General features: G+C 44.5%; 1 protein-coding gene across 1 annotated transcript in view; it reads left to right on the forward strand.

Annotated features, from left to right (window-relative positions):
* The window catches only part of TESMIN (testis expressed metallothionein like protein), a 1,510,092-nt gene that overhangs the window by 261,846 nt on the left and 1,230,097 nt on the right, over positions 1–18,149 (forward strand). The window lies entirely within an intron of this gene.

The following is an 18,149-nucleotide window of genomic DNA, read 5'->3' on the forward strand; positions in this document are numbered from 1 at the left end:
CTCACTGGAATGTAGCACAGATACCCCTAAAACCAATAAAGGCAGTCTTTATTTTCACTCAGGTTCCCAGAAAAGCTGAAGTATTTTACATGGTACTCCTTTAGCTTCTTTGCTGCAGCACAAAGCAACACGGCAGAACAAGTGTGGAAATGCCTAAAGACATGTAATAAAGAATGGCAAAAAACAGCAGGATGTACGAGGGCACTTTTCCCGTAAGGGGAAACAAACAAGCATCAGCAAAGCCAGTAGGTGTCGCCTATGCGACATGTATTGGCTTTGTCAATGTATTTGATTGATCCTAGACAGCGCTTGCGCCGTCTGGAAGATCTGTTGTATGTACTTTGTGGGCTTTGGAGCATTTCCCCAGGACTTGTGTGATTCCGCGTTTTACTTTCTGCTTAGGGACTTTCTTTTTTTATTTTTCTAGCAACTGCCTCTAATTAACTGTTTTGATTGAAAACAACCAGCAGATGTCAGTAAAATACCCGAATCGCTTTAGTGTTACCTAGATTCCAGGCCTGAAACTTGTTCTATTGAGAAAATGAGAAAAATCGATTTACTCGTGATTACTTTGTATATAACTTTGGCACAACTACCTTGCTGTCGTTTTCTACTTTCTCACCCCCTATAGAAAGTCAATAATATATTTCATATTGATGCTGTGCTGTTTGTTAAAAACGTTCTGCCACCAGTTGTGCAATTATGTAGAGACAAGCTTCAGAGATGCATGCATGTAAGTGACCCCTCATCCCCGAATTGCTGGTGATTGGAAGCCACGCCGAAATCCTGTTAGCAACAGTCGATGAATAAATCAAATGGCGTGAGGTTTGGTTGAAACTAGGCTTACATCTTGGTGAGAGTGCCCAGGAGTCCAATTACCTGTACACACCTAGTTACAGTGGCGTTGATCAACACAACTGTTTTTGTTGTGGAATATCTCACAGGCTTGACAGTCTGACAGTCTAAGAAAAGTAGTAGAGATTACACAAATTGTGTGTGCACTGCACTGTGCCTCAAATAGATCTGCTGCAATAGCATATTTATTTTGTTTCATTTACAGATGTGTCACAATTTATCTCGATTCCTCTTACGCTCTTTTTGTGCCTCTTATGGGCTGTGAATTAGGTGAATATCTCAGAATTTCCGTTCTTGTTTTGAAAAGCGTTTAAAATGCATTGTAAATTGGCCAGGCACACACTGTTTGTACATGTGAGTAAAGCCCTAATGTTGAACTGCTTTTAGGTCCAGCCTAGACAATGCTTGCGCTGTTGCTTAGCGACCTGTGTTAAATGCTTTGTGGAGTTTTAACTCCACCAATTGCTTGCCTTTGCTTTTCATTTGTCTATGTCAGTGTCCTTTAAAAATGTGTGCTTGCTAGTGGTCAGTGCAGCCTCTTTGTCTCTCCTTTTTCTCTTCTGTTCCTTCTGCGGAGTTGGGACTAAGTACTGTCTCATTACACTATGGTTCTTTATTTGTTCTTTGGTGGACAATTTGTTTCAATGTGTGTGTCTCTTGCGAACTCCTGTCTCACCCTCTTCAATCTTAGTGGCGGATATACGATGGCACTCTTCTGTGTAAGACTTGGGCAACCTTATCCTCACTTATGATGGTTGCCACAATTCTTCCATGAGCATTCTATTTTATTTCTCTTGCCATGGTTCGAGCCAACCAATGCATTGCATGGAATAGACTTGACACTCATGAACTATGTCACCAGCACTGTTAAGTGCGTCATGCGCAGAGTCCTCTTTTCTGGTGGCGAACATGGCGGGGATAGATTGAGTTTATTCTGTCCGTCTTTCTAACATTTGCCATCTAATGACATTTCTTATTTGGGCTCTGCACATTTCCATGTTCGATGGGGCATCATTATTGCTTTGAAGAGAGTTGAGGGAGGCTACTTGTGTTTCATTAGTGTACAGTTACCACTATAGTTTGTAGTATAGATGCAAATATTTCACAAGCAATACAAGAGGAGAAGAAAGCATGGGGAGAGCAGAGGTGGAAGAGAAAATCAAAGGGGAAGAAAGTTCAGATGAAGAGGAGATAGGAGGGGGAATTAGCATAGTCGAGCACCATAAGGTGGTCAGACACTCCCAGGGTAAGATTAATATATGATATATGGCTTAATTACTCAGCATAAGCCCTAACTATTGGCCTGGAAGTTGTGTTGAGGCTAGTGTTTTCTCTCACATCATCATCACTGCTGGCTAACATCATTGGTTGTAAAGGCGTAGAAGGGTGGGACAGCATGTTTCACCCCAGGCCAAGGACTGAGCTGCCCACATTTCCATTTATCGTTCAAGCACAAGCATCCAAACCCTCCAACCTACCAGAAAAAAACACTGAAATCTCAGTGAATAATGTTATATGTGCCCTGGAGGGCTGCCAACATGAAGACGGTGGAAAGAGAAAGGTAAACAACTTCCCAGAGTCATAGCGATGACATTTACTCTCTGAACATGATTGTTTCCTTTCTGCCCATCTTTAAGCCATCCATTCTCCACTGATCAGCACATCTTCCTTTGTCAGAAGCATGTTGTTTTCTATTTTCGTAGCCATGAATTCACAGCCACATAGGCAATATCTTTTTGATCCAGATTACTTGAGGGAGGACTTTACAGTACGGGTAGAAACCCATTCTGGCATGTGACGTGTTTTTTAGGTCTCGTGAGCCAAAGGCTCGAAGAGACATTTTATATGTGGGATTTTCAACGTGCTACCCACACTTTTGGCTGGCCTAAACCTTGAGTGCACGAGATCACATGCACGTGCACAGCTGCTCCTCTGCTAATTGCATTCCCCCCTCCCTTCTCACCCAGTCCTTTGATGCTCTGCTCGATTACTTTCACTTTCGCCGCTTTGACCCTTGCATTCCCCCCTCCCTTCTCACCCAGCCCTTTGATGCTCTGCTCGCATCTCCCTCCTCCCTGGGCGTGAAGGGAGACAGAGACATCCTCCTTAATTGCTGTTTCCCCTCTGAGCCGAGAACACATCAGGTCCTGTGGACACGTTATTGATCAGCTCCAAACTCCGATACATTGCTCTCAAGTGACCATCTGTCAGAGGAAACAAGCAGCAGGCACTTAAATGACCTCTGTACATAATTATGCTTTATTATATGCCACATAATTTTACACCACTCAATGCAACACAATTCCACGCCATGCTACACAATTCTATGTCACATAATTCTACTCCACATCACATAATGCCACTCCACATCATGCCACATAATTTGACAGAACACCACATAATTCAACAAAGTGTAACATAATTCCACTCCTCCCTACATGACTCCACTCCACACAATGGCATTCCACATCACACAATTGCACTCCAAGTTACACATCTGCCCTTCATGCCACACAATTGCTCTCCATGCTGCACAATTCCATGTCTCACAATTCGACTCCACACCACAGAATCCCACGCAACCAAGTTCCATGCAACGTAATTCAACTCCACTCCACTCCACACAATGGCATTCCACATCACACAATTGCACTCCAAGTTACACATCTGCCCTTCATGCCACACAATTGCTCTCCATGCTGCACAATTCCATGTCTCACAATTCGACTCCACACCACAGAATCCCACGCAACCAAGTTCCACGCAACGTAATTCAACTCCACTCCACTCCACTCCACACAATGGCATTCCACATCACACAATTGCACTCCAAGTTACACATCTGCCCTTCATGCCACACAATTGCTCTCCATGCTGCACAATTCCATGTCTCACAATTCGACTCCACACCACAGAATCCCACGCAACCAAGTTCCACGCAACGTAATTCAACTCCACACCACATAATTTCATGCCATATATTACCCCTCCAAGTCACATAATTCCACTCCACCTATTTTCAATCCACTCCATACCACATCATTTCACCCCATGCCACATAATTCCACACCACTCAAGGCCTCGCAGCTCCATGCAACACAATTCCACATCTCATAATTCCACTCATGCCACAAATTTCCACTCACACAATTCCATGCCACATAATTCTACTCCATACCACATAATTCCACTTCAGTGCACAACATATAATTCCACATCAGCCACATACTATGCCACATAATTTCACTCCCTACAACATAATTCCACTCTGTGTCACATAATGCCTCTTCCCTTTCGTGCCACATAATTCAGATCAACATATTTCCACTCAACTCAATTCCTTGCCATGCGACACAATTGCACATCACATAAATCCATGCCACATAATTCTACTATATGCCACACACTTTCACTCCACACCACATAATTCCACACCACGTCACATAATTCCACTCCACATCACTTAATCCCACTCCGCACAATTGCACTCCATGTCACACAGTGGCACTCCTCACAATTCCATGTCTCAAAATTTCACTCCATGGCACACAATTGCATGCCATACAATTTCACACCACACAATTCCATGCCAAAAAATTCTGCACCACTTAAAGCCAATCCATGGCATGTAATGCCATGCCACACAATTCAAATCAACATAATTCGGCTCCATGCCACATAATTCCACGGCACGTAATTTCACTCAACACCACACAATTCATTACCATGTCACATAATTCCACTCCATGCTATATGATTTCCACTCCACTCAGTGACACTCCATGTCACCCAATTGCACTCCACATCACACAATTGCATTTCACGCCACACAATTCCACGTTGCACAATTCCACTCCAGTCAACACAATTACACTCCATGCAACACAATTCTGAACCACACAATTCAACTCCATGCCACCTAGGTGCACTCCACCCTCATATTTCCAATCCAAGCCACTTAATTCCACTCCATGTCGCATAATTCCAATCCTCTCAATGCCGCACAATACCATGCCAAACAATTCCATGCAACACAATTCTTCTCCACATAATTTCACGCCACCTAATTCTACTCTACACCACATAATTCCACTAGTCAACACCCCACAATTCCATGCCACACAATTCAACTCCATCCCACATAATTTCACTCCATGCAACATCACGACTCCACATCATGCTACATAATTCCACTCCATGAGACATAATTCCACTTCATACCACATAATTCCACATTGTACCACACTGTACCACCTAAATGTTATCTCCCCAAACCAACATAATTTCACACCACACAATTCCACACCAGACAATTCCATGCCAGACCATTCCATGTCACATCTCATAATTCTACTCCACGGAGCATAATTCCACTCCTTGCCACCTAATTCTATGCCACACCACTTGATTTCACACCATGTCACATAATTCCACTTCACGGCACTGAATTCCTCTCCACACAATTGCACACCACGTCACATAATTGTAGTTCACGCCACACAGTAACATGTCTATCTCAGTGAATGCAAAATAATTCCACTCCACATAATTCCATGCCACATAAAGTGCTCTCCACTTCTCATAAATCCACACCACATAATTCCATTCCATGGCACACAATTGCATGCCACATAATTCTATACCACACCCCATAATTCCACACCACATAATTCCACTCCACCCCCATACTTCCTCTCCGCAGAATTGCACTCCATGTCACACAATTGCATACCACACCACACAATTCCATGTCTCACAATTTCCCTCAACACACCACAATTCTAGGCCACACCACACAAATCCACACCAATTAATTCCATGCCATACCACATAATTACACTCCATGGAACGTAATTCCATGCCACATAATTCCATTCCACTATTAATGAATCCACTCAATAACATAATTCCACTTAGCGGCACATAATTCAAGTCCACCACATAATTTCATTCCATGCCACATATTTCCACTCCATGACATATACTTCCATTCCTCTCAACACAATTCCATGCCACACAATTCCATGCCACACAATTCCACTCCACACAATTCCACACCACACCATATAATCCTACTCCACGCCATGCCAACTAATTCCACACCACATTCCTTAATTCCACACCGTGCCACATAATTTAACTCCAGGTAACATAATTCATTTCCATACAATTGCAGTCTATGCCACACCACGCCAAAGAATTCCACATCTCACAATTCAGCTCCATGCCACACAGTTCCAAGCCACTCAACATACTTTCATGCCACATAATTTCACCCCATACATCATAATTTCACTCTGCATATTTCCACTCTACTTGACAACACGTAATTCTACTCCCCTCTACACTTGCTGAACAAGCATTTGCAATGCAATAGGTCTCGCATTTACGCAAGTTTGAGCTACTCACATTACAAATAACAATGCCTTTTATTTTTGTTTTCTTTTTTAAAACTTAAATAAAAAGCAGTGTCATTTACAATGCCAATAGCTTAAACTCGCGTGAATGCGAGACCTATTGCATTGCAAATGCTTGTTTGACATGTGATCTGTTTCACAGCATGTCCCAAATTTCTGGCATGTTGTTTCATGCCTAACGATGCCAAAAACGTCCCAGGCTGTGCCAGTGGGTAATTTTCAAAGCGATCCACTTTCATTTGGATGAATTACTAATTGTTAAATTAAACTTAAAAAATAATGTCCAGAGTTGAACATTGAATCCTAGTGAAAAAGTATACATACTTATACAACTTTCCAATACACAGGCTATGTTGCTAGATTTGTATGTTGACTAAACTATTATTTGAAATATTCATTTTTCATTACTTCTTTTCCATTATTTTGGAGAATTTCCATCATGTCTCAGACTTTTACTTGCGTCACTGGTCTCACACATTTGTGTTTTACCCAGACTGTTCCATTATACCTCTCTCTACAAATTAACAGATTCCTTTCTCAATAAACTCTGTGTCATGGATTTCTAACATGCTGTTTCATGCCTAATAATGACATTAAAACTCAGTGTGACAGTGATTTCCAAAGCAATCAACTTACATTGGGTTAAAAAAATAAATGAAACAAGCATTGAAAATGCAATAGGCCTCGCCTTTTATTAAGTTAAAGTCACTTGCTTTGCTATATAATACCATTAGCAAAGCAAATGGCTTTAACTTAATCAAAGGCGAGACCTATTGCATTTTCAATGCTTGTTATTAGTGCAATACATCAAAGTGCCGGGCCGCCGGCGCGAGACGGAGGCCATTTCTCTTCGTGGTTTACAGACAAATGAGGGGAAGGAAAATGGATGCGAACGTTGCAGCGGCGCAAGGTCGGAGGAGTGGGGAGAGTTTGCCGCCTAGCAGAGCGGTCTAGGGGGCGCAAACTGCCAACAACGCCTCCCGCTTTTTTTTCTCTTTTAGAGCCGTCCCAGTTGGGCTGGCTCGCCTGACTTCCTTTTGTGCTAAAAGGTTTCTTATCTTTATGGGGCCATGTGTTTGGCCCCATAAAGATATAAAAACCTTTTACGCCAGCAGTAAGTTGGGGCAGCCAGTCCAACTGGGATGGCTCTAAAAGAGAAAAGTGTACGTCACTGGAAGCTCTTTTCCAATGGCTGGCCACCGTTTAGCATAAACGGTGACGCCAGCCAATGGAAAAGAGGGGCGGGGCTTAAAGCCCACTAGAGAAATCTCCTCTAAATCATTAAATCTCACCAGCGAGACTGCGTATGTCTGCACAGTCTTACACCAGGCGAGACCTAAAAATGAATATGCAGAGTTGGGGCTTAAACCCTAATCAAAAGGTAATACAAACATACATTACGCTTCACTACAATAGGTACAAGGTTGATCTGGCCTGTAGAGCAATTAGGCAGTACCATATGGGCTGGCATGATAGGGTCACTGTGTAGACCAGTTTTTTGGCTGTTTGTGGGCCTGCTTTGTGGTATACAGGGTCGGTTTTCAAGTTTCGCCTGCACAACACTTGTACCGTGCTTGTGAAATCTATTGTATTTAATCTAAATCTTAAAAGAGGCTTATATCACTCCCTTGCTTTTCATTGGCTTGTGTGCTTGCCACTTACTTTTACTCCGTTTCTATCGTCTGTAGTATACTATATCCTAATGTTCCTCATGTGTTATTAGTACCACCAACCATCGAGAAGACTATGTCCCGCCGCCCTTTCACTTGCCCATACTCCCCGCATCTAGTGAAGCAGAAGTGGAGGATGCTCCTTCTCCCACATCGCAGCAAAGACCTGGAATAGCCTCCCCATGCACCTCCGGACCATCACCTCACTTCTGGAATTCCGAATGGCCCTCAAGACCTGGATGTTCGAATAACCCTCTGGGACTTGCCAGTGCCTGGATATCCTATATTGTGATTAGCCGCTTTTTATAAATCCTGATTGATTGATTGATCAGTATCCCATGACCCATGTACAGTTTTTCCCACTTTGGTGGAACTTCTTTCAAGCACCTATGCGTGCTTTGGGGAAGCCAAATGCTCCGATCACAATGCGCACTCACAGTCCCCCGGGGCCGGAGCAGGTACCCACTCAACTGCTCCCTTTTGAGCCATGCACTCACCAGTACACCCGGGGCTGAAGCAGGGAACCACTCTAGTGCTCCCTTTTAAGCAGCGCACTCACTAGTATCCCCAGGGCCAAAGAAGGGACCCACTCTAGTTAACTATTTCTTAGCGGTATTACACTGCATTCTCCTTATTTGTCTTACTAACTTTATGATTGGTTTAGGGTAGAACAAAACATTTGCACAAGTGAGTGCATTATTTTTTGCACAGCAAATATGCTGCAGTGACAGCCTTGGTGCATTGTTGCATTGGACCAATGCCTCTGTTAGCTGTGTACTTTCCAACGTTTGTGTTCATTACATCAGTGTAAGCCCCAGGGTCATTCCGCATAGTGTACATTAATACAAGATCGCAATCTTTCGTTCTAGAGAATACAGTTTTCATGATCTCACAGCCAAAAATATCATTCTTCTAGCAACATGCTGGACAGTTTTTTCCCAGGCCTGTAGTGCGAATATCCGCTCAAAGGGCCCACAAGAAACCGAATTGCAGATTTAAAGATCTAAAATAAATCAAAATATATCCAATTCCTTGGAATTATATTCGTGAGTGGTGCTGCCACAGTAGTTGAATGGACGTGACAGTGAACTCTATCAAGAGGAATGAGCGAAAATACATTACTGAATGACATCAATTAACGACGGGATTTATATTAACTTCATGGATTCTGCTAATTATGGCATCAGCATTAAAATATTCTGCCTGTCGTAAAAGGCAGTCATGCACTACCTAAATGCAAGGTAATACATTCTCTTTCTCAGCAAGCTATAAATATATGAGCACAGATAATAATTATTTAGGACAGCAGCATAATATCATTAGAACTGAGGCATCATTGTGGCCTTGGAAGGACTCTTTAACGGGAGAATAAATTCAAAGACTGTATTAATTATAATTAAGGCTCCCAGTTTTCCATTTTTACAGATTTTTACACATAAATACAAACAGAAAACAAAATGTTTTCAGTTTGTATTTATTTTTAAAAGTGGAAAAATACTGAAAATGATGCTTCTTTAGAGTGACTCACCATGCTGTAGGGCCAAAGCTGAGCAGATAGACAGAATAGGGCCTTAAAAGAAAGGTTGTGGGTTCCCTAAATATAGGCATATCTTAACATATATTTGTAGTATAATGCTGATATTTGCCTGTGGGTGTGTATCGCACAAGAGGGTTCATATGTACGGAGTAAACAAAACATCACTACTCCAAAAATATCTGTAATGGTGTCTATATTAATCATGTTTACGTGTATGTAATTTTTGTAGACATTGGACCTAACTGAAGCTGGTGCCTTTGTCCAAGAATCACCATATTCAATTAAGTATGGTTGTTTTTGTCTTTATTATTGAGTTTATACACAGAGTGACAACATCATTGGTCCTGATGAATGCCGCGAATTCATGTTCAAACTGGCAGAAACATGTTGACCATTGATAAATAGGATATTCTTTCAGTCCTTTATCACATGCTTTTACTTTAGCCCATGGGGACTACTATTAAAAATAACTTTTTGTCACCCAGGAGCTAATTTTAATGCACCTTTTTGTTTTGTATTGTGCACTCTGTCCCTTACTCCCATTGCCTAAACTGGCTACTCTGTAAAACACCTCACGCTCCTCTCAATTTTCTAAGAGAGTTGTAGCCCACACTGTCTACCTTGCGGTGGCAGTGTGCAAGAGGGGACCCAATGATGAAGCATGTCACCTTTGAGTGAGTGAGGGTTCTCGTCTTTATAAACTAAGACTTTTGACTCTACTGCTTGTTTTTCCTGCTAATAGATACAGTAGTGACCTCTCTAGGTCAATACCGTTCCATCACCCTTGTTAGACAGAGATTTGCCTGTGGGTGTCAATTTTTGCTAGATTTGGCTGCTTAATTTGCTAAAACGCTACAGACATCAAAGTATGAACGCATGTTTATCAGTTAAATAAATGTGGATATATATACTATTTTATGACTCCATTTATTCTCAAAGCACAAAATCAATATGGGTATATATCACTAAGATGGCCAAAATATAAATATTTATAAATACAGACGAAATGTTTAAGAAATAAATACCATGATACCGGGAACCTTAATTATAATAAAGAACTTCCGTGCTTTGCATGGTCCGGGTGCTTAGGTCAGGTCACTAAGATGCTCCACGGTTTAAACAGCCTCGATTTGTTATAAGGAGATTGAATTTATGGGAAAACAGACAAAAGGCAGTCTATCAATAAAGGAACATTGATTTGGATTGATCACACAGGTGTGTGTAGGACTTAATCTGGCAGATTTGGTAGGTAGTGCCCTATGTTTTTCCATTCACTCACACCCAGGTCTATGTCATCATGCCAGTTGCCCTGGGAACGGCATTGGGAGTCTCCTGCTGCTCATCCTCTATTTGATGTTATATATTTAAAATATGACAAGTTGTTAGGGCTTCAGGCTTTAAAGCAAATGGTTATCCCAATTACTTGCAGATCAAGTCTTTTATTTTTCTTCTGCCTATTTTTAGGCCTGCACGTGTAGCTTAAGGTATCTTGTTTTACTGCAGCAATATGTAGTGTGCACTGTATATATATATGTGTATTTTTTATATAGAGTTAACATTGGTGCACTAGGGGGGCGTGGCCAAGCTGCCAACCAAGATTGCCGTGTAGCTCTGGAGCCCCGCCGAACTCCCTGAGATCCTGGCTGCCTGGGTGGCCTCCACATTGATGAAGACAACAGTAGAGGCGCGACATTGAGTGCTATCATGTGCGGAGCAGAAATGGCCCCGAAGCGCTTATCCACGCATGCGGGATCCCCCAAGAACACTGATGACGACGCCGGTCCATCGAGCCTGGGGGAAGGTCGGAGGTGGCATAGTACCGTGACTGGCCGCTGTGACTCGCCAGGCTTCTGGATTGCATGTATATACCCCGGTGGTGACATCGGAGGCGTGTGGGAAGGAGCGAACCCATCGCGGACACTCAGGAACTGGAGCAGATTTCAGCAATCCCAGGAGATCACCCGGACGGCGGAGAGAGCCGTACTGAGCCCAGTGTTAACCCCAGGTGAGGCCGGCCAGCAATCGCCCAGAGGCCCCGTTGTGACAAGGTCCACGGGTGAGCCTGAGGGCTGGCCGCCGGGCCGTGCTGGCATTGGGTCGGTGCTCCCCCCTCCCTCATATCCATTGCTCCAGCCCAGCACCACCCAAAAGGGCAACATCATCCACCCACCACCACCCCCCTTTCAAATACCGTCAAAAATGAGGGAATGTGGGGCGTGCGGGGCATGGTGTCTTCTTGACCCCCATTCAACACCATAAGCAGTGGGGAAAAGCGCTGATATACCTGCCCATGGAGGGGGGGACGCATCCGATAACGGAACCAGCCGTTTGCCACAACCGCACAAGTTCTACCACTACAGACAACAGGCAGGGGCTGGCTGCAGAGGGTGCGGCCTTTCGGCCTACCTCAACTTCCCCAGCATCAGTCATTTTCTGCGCCGTGGTACTGGAGAGGCACTCCATAAAGTCTTTACAGCACTGAGGGACTGCCCCATGGAGAAGAGGGGGGCGCATCCGGTAACCGAACCAGCTGCTTGCTTCGACCGTACAAGTCCTAACACTACAGACAACGTTTGCAGCGCTGAGGGACAGTCTTATACTTTATTGCCTTTTGGCCACGACGAGAATAAGCAACACCAGCAGGCACACTTCCTTTCCTATGCCCACTGAGTAATTTGAAGACGCACTGCGCAAGGGCTCGATATCTCTCCTTGAATGGTCATGGTCCGTGGTGACCCAAAGCAGCGCTAATTGGCCTTCCGAAAAAGCCGGCCGAGGGGCTGAGGTCTCCTGCCTGGGCATGGCGGAAGGCGGTAACATACTCTTGGCCCCTACGCCTTTTGCACAAGGAACAGACACCCTCATGATGTAACTCAGGGATAGTTTCAAAGCGCTTGACGCGCGTTTTGCACGCTAAACAAGCACCTGGACACAATGGGTGCAAGATTGGATCGCGAAGAGGGCAGACTGGACACCGCATAGGGCAGGCTATCTGACCTAGAAGACGGCTCCGCTCAGACCACCAAGAGACTAGAACGCATGGAAACACTGCTAAAATCTATTGCCATTAAGAAAGAGGACATAGAGGCCAGGGGGCGACGTAACAATGTTTGTTTGCGTAATAGAACTTCCTGAGTCAACAAACTCAGGCCACCTGGATGGCTTTGTGGAAAACTCCTGATCGATTTATTCAGCCGCGAATCCTTCACTTCTACTTTGTTGGTCGAGAGTTTGATCGCACACTTGGGCCGCATCCCAACCCAGGCTGCCCCCCGCGGCTGATAATAGCCCGGCTTCTAAATTTCAAAGATAGGGACACAGCGCTGCGGATGGCCCGGGAAAAAGGGGCATTGGAATGGCAGGGCTCCTCCATATTGCTCTACCCAGACTTCACCTCCTTGGTACAGAATTCCCGCCGGAAATATGCGGGAGCCAAAGTTACCCTCCATAAGTTGGGACTGAAGTTTGGAATGTTATATCCAGCCCATTTAAAAGTTGACATAAATGGTCAGTCGCGGATCTTCGATTCACCAGCAGCAGTCCAGGAATCCTGCCACTCCTTCTCCAAATCAAGGGGGCCTCAACTATTGCCGTTCCCAGTCCGGTCCCTTCCTGTCTCGGACTCTGGGTCCAGTGGTGAACTGTTCTCGGCAAGCTGAGTATAGCCGGTCCCACCATGTGGCTCGCACAGTGTTGTAATGACTTGCCTCTACCTTACAATTCAATGTCCAGTTGCACACATACTGCCACCCTAGACATAGCTATTGTCATCACTGTTCTTGGTCAGCTAAGCATAGACGGTCCTACCATGTGGTGCGCACAGGTTTGTAATGACTTGCTACTACCTTACACTACATTGTCCAGTTGCACGCATATTGCCACCCTAGGCATGGCTCTTGCCAACACCATTGTTTATTACTTTGTACAGACTCAGGCACTTGAAGTGGCATTGCCACTTCCCAAGTGCGCTTGCTCATTAGTTCTTGTAAAGTTGTATAGTTTAAGCCTACTCTTTCTAAATGTTGAGTATTTACTGTGGGTTTTGGATATTTCCCCTATGTAGCGGAACGGGGATAGGTGGGGAGGTGGGTTTAATCAGGTTTGTTGGGATGATTTTACAAGCCATGTTTCTTCGATCAATCTTCAAACCATACCAGAGGCACTACGCAGGTCCGTCATACATATCCACAAGCAGCAGAGACTACGGAGGATTGGGTCTACACCTTTTCAAACACCACATTGATGTCCTGGTATATTCGGGGGCTGAATAACACACGTAAATGTAAACAAGTAGTTCATTATATGCATCAACACAAGGTTGATATTGCTTTTCTCCAAGAAACGCACTAACCCCCCTGTGGCCCGTCCAGTTTAGCCGCAGGCTGCGGCCCTCACAGATACTTCGCTAGCTACAGTACATATGCGAGAGGAGTCTTAATACTAGTCCACAAGTGGGTCCCGTTCAGGGCAGTTGCGGTGTATGTGGACCAATACATGAGATTTTTATTGGTTAAGGGATGCTTGTTAGGATACAATGTACTCCTGGTAAATGTTTATGCCCCAAACGTCGATGATCCGGATTTTTTCTGTGACCTCCTGACACAAAAATACTATCTGGTAGAAAACCAGATATGTATGGGGGTGACCTTAATATCCTACTAGACCCCCTAATGGACAGCACAGCCACCACCCCTGATGCAAAACCTAGTGCCGGGCGTACACTGGCAGATCTTAGGGAAGCATACAGGCTGACCGAAGCTTGGCGACATCACTACCCGCACAAGCAGCGTACACCCACTACTCCGCCCCACACAACACATGGACTCGACTAGGCACCTGGCTCCTCTCTCCTAATACGATTCCATGGCTTCATTCAAGAAAGCATCTACCACATACAATAACCGATCATGCCCCGGTCCTGCTGCAGCTGCGGATTCCACGGGCAGGAGAGGAGGAAAGGCAATGGAGATTCTCAGAAATAGCCCTGCGGGATTCACTGTTCAAATCTGAACTACACTCGGCTATCATAGAATATTTTGAAATTAACTCAAACACGGTGAAAACTGCAGCCATGCTTTTGGAGGCATTTAAGGCATACATAAGGGGGAGCTGTATCTCAAAGAGTGCTGGGATACTTAGGGATCTGTGTGACACGCTGTCACAACTGGAGATGCAGTTAGCAACGTTAGACCAAACTCATGCAATTTTACAGCACTCATCCAGTTGACAGCACCGGGCTACCCTAATAACTGAGTTCCACGAGGCGTCGGAGCGCGAATCACTCTATCTCTGGAAATTTGCAGTCGCTAGGCGATATGGTGAAGGTGAAAGACCGGGTCAAACATTAGTACGGTTAATACAGCAACCCATGGACCAGACATACATCTCAGGCCTCCAGTGCCCAAATGGCCAACACATATCAGACACTATTGGCATACAGAAGGCGGTGCTATCTTACTACACTGAATTGTACGTGTCCAAGGTGGCGGCTGACACTACGTACAATAAAAGCTACTTGGATGAAATAGCGTTAGTATGGCTTGACTCTGCCCACCGAGACTTCTTGACAGAGCCTTTTACAGAGGAAGAAATCACCCAAGCTATAGATGTGATGGATGGCTCAAAGGCGCCAGGTCTCGAGGGACTCTCCGGCAGTTTCTACAAAGCATATAAGCAGTTACTTACCCCACATCTTCTGCAAGTTTATCAGGAGGCAGTGGAGACTAGTGAGCTCTCCCCTACACTTCAGGAGGCGGTCATAACGCTTCTCCCCAAGGGTAAAGGCCCACAACGATGTGGCTCCTATAGGCCGCTCTCATTGTTAAATTTTGATAACAAAACACTAGCCAAAATGTTAGCCACCAGACTTTCTCTTATCATTGATCAGATAATATCTCCAGCCCAGTCAGGATTCATTCCACACAAATCCCCAGCGATTAACTTGTGCACGCTCTTTACCACCCTCCGTAGAATTGCTCCCACTGTTCCTGCTGCAGCTATTCTGTTGGATGCAGAGTTAGCCTTTGACTCCCTCGAGTGGCCATTTCTGTACTCCACATTGAATAAATTAGGAATACCTAAGGGATTCATTTCCATAGGCAGTCTATTATACACAAACCCCATGGCATGTACTCGTCTAAGCGGTACTCTGACCTCCTGTTTCGCACTCGTGGACACGCCAGGGCTGCCCACTCTGTTCACTGCTATTCGTGATAGCGTTAGATCCCTCGGTACGTGACTTACAGGAGAGGCACATCCATAGAGGCCTGTAGTTTAAAACAGGTCCAGTACTCATGACCCTTTATGCTGATGACATTATCCTCTATGTGAGGCATTCCGATGAGAATCTGAGTCCTGTACTTTGAGCAATATTCCTCTATGGAGCCCAGTCAGGACTGCACATAAATTGGGCCAACTCAGAAATGTTCCTACTAACAGCAGCCCAATGCAATACGAATACTAAATAAATACTCAAATATTTTAGTATCCACATTCACAAGGACCCAGAACAAATCCTACAGCTTAATTATGGCCCGGCAATGGAGAAATTGGTGGGGGGGGGGGATTGAATGCTGGTTGAAACTACCTCTCACCATGGCAGTTCGAATGGCCATAATAAAAATGGTCGTGCTGCCCCAATTTTTATATTTATTTGTAAACATCCCAATACCATAATATAATGTTTTTTTTCTCAACACTCTGCTCGCATTTAATAAGACTTGTGTGGGGCTGTAAACAACCTCGGATGAGTTGGGACATGCTAACATTGCCGTATGAATGGGGTAAGTTTGGGGTTCCGAATTTCCGCATATATTATCTGGTCAGTGGTCACCCAGTGCAGTTTCGCGAGGCACTGGTAACGCTCTGACACCCGGGTCCCCTAGCTTAGACCTGAAGTGGATCTAGTGCCCCTCACACCCTTAGCAGGACTATTACCGGGAGGCCTCTCTCGTGACCCACATGACATGAGACTCGCCACAACTAGCTGGGCCTGGCAACGACTTATCCGGGCAACTGGGAATCATTATCTCTTCTCCTCTGCTATTCAATTGGCAGGCAACCTTTGTCTACCAATCAGACAGGAGGCCCTAGTACGGCACACTCTCTAAACATGACCTGGTAACATCCAGGTACTTGTTCCCTAACGGGCACGTCTTCTCGGACACGTAGGACAGCCGTTTTTGGGAAGCCTCATTTATGGACAGGTTTGTACTGCAGAGGGGGACTTAGAGCTCAAATTTCCAGTTACCCTTACGAGCCGACTGAATTCCCCCGAGGAGCACCTGATGTCCAAAATGTACAAGTCTGCCATAGCTATGTTACCTAATAAAGATGCAGGGGTGCTCGCTGCACGGGAAAGGGACCTGGGCCAACCCATCTCTGACTTTCAGTGGCGTTACTGCTGTGAACAGATGCGCAGGGTCTCCTTTGATCACAAACACAAATTACTCCATTTTAAGTTTATATGGTGTGCATACATCACTCCTGTCAAGGTACACTGGATGGATTCGCCCCCACACATGCCCCAAGTGCCACTCCCCATTAGCGGACTTTGCACACATGGCGTGGACGTGTGACAGGATTGCCAAATATTGGAGGGCAATATTCGGGGAGTAGTCTTGCATGACTGACCTTAACATTAAGCCCACCCTACTGCAGACATTCATAGGATATGTGCACGATCTTCCAAAGTCAGCACGGCGCTTTGTTGCAGTCGCCCTACTGCTCGCAAAAAGAGAAGTGGCGCTGCACCGGTGTAGTAAACACCCACCGATGCTAAAAGCCTGGTTATATAGTATGACATACTGTAATATGAACAGCGATCTATATGCGCAATTGCAACCACTAGCCTCCAGGCCCCTCGACATCTGACAACCACTCCGCTCCTACTTACTTGAAGCACAGGACCCGGTGGGCTCACAAACCCGACCTGACACTGCCGCAGCTCACTGAGACAGATAATGATGGTAAACCAGGTAGTCAGTCAGTCAAAACCACTTTATTCGATTAATTAAAATCATAAAAGTATGCTAAACAGATATATATATAAAATCTTACAAATCACAATTATACAGTTAAAAACATTTCAATTAAAATTTCATGATCGACCATAAACAACTTGATTACTTAGTGCAGGATCAGTTTCCTAATGTTAGATGGGATCCACATCTTGTAGTAATTTTAGTCTAGCCCTTCTTTCTCTAACAGCGGCTGCTAAAAAGCTAGCAACACAAAACATAATTAATGGACATTCAAGCAGGCTTAAAAACAATAAAGCTGGCTTATACTGAGTAAAATTCCTACTTTTTAACAAAGGAATAATAAACTTTTTCCTGGCATGTTTAAAAAAAGGACAAAAAAGCATAAAGTGCGTAGTGTCTTGTGGAGAAAGGTCATCACACTTACAAGGGGCAACATCTTCTAATCTATTCCAGCCAACCACATCCCAAAGAACTATATGTAATTGGTTGAACCGCAATTTGGTCAACAACCATCTATGAAAAGGGTTGGATACTATTGTAAGGTATAATGACAACCCTGAAGACTGGGATACCAGGACATGTTCCCTTACAGAGGGTTTACGAAGTTCATCTTCTTCACGCTCGGCCTCCCTTAATTTCATAAAATTAGATTTTACCCACTCAAGATCTGCCTTACATAGAGTTTCAG

This window comes from Triturus cristatus, chromosome 3_1, assembly GCF_964204655.1.
Source record: "Triturus cristatus chromosome 3_1, aTriCri1.1, whole genome shotgun sequence".
NCBI classification, from domain to species: Eukaryota; Metazoa; Chordata; class Amphibia; order Caudata; family Salamandridae; genus Triturus; species Triturus cristatus.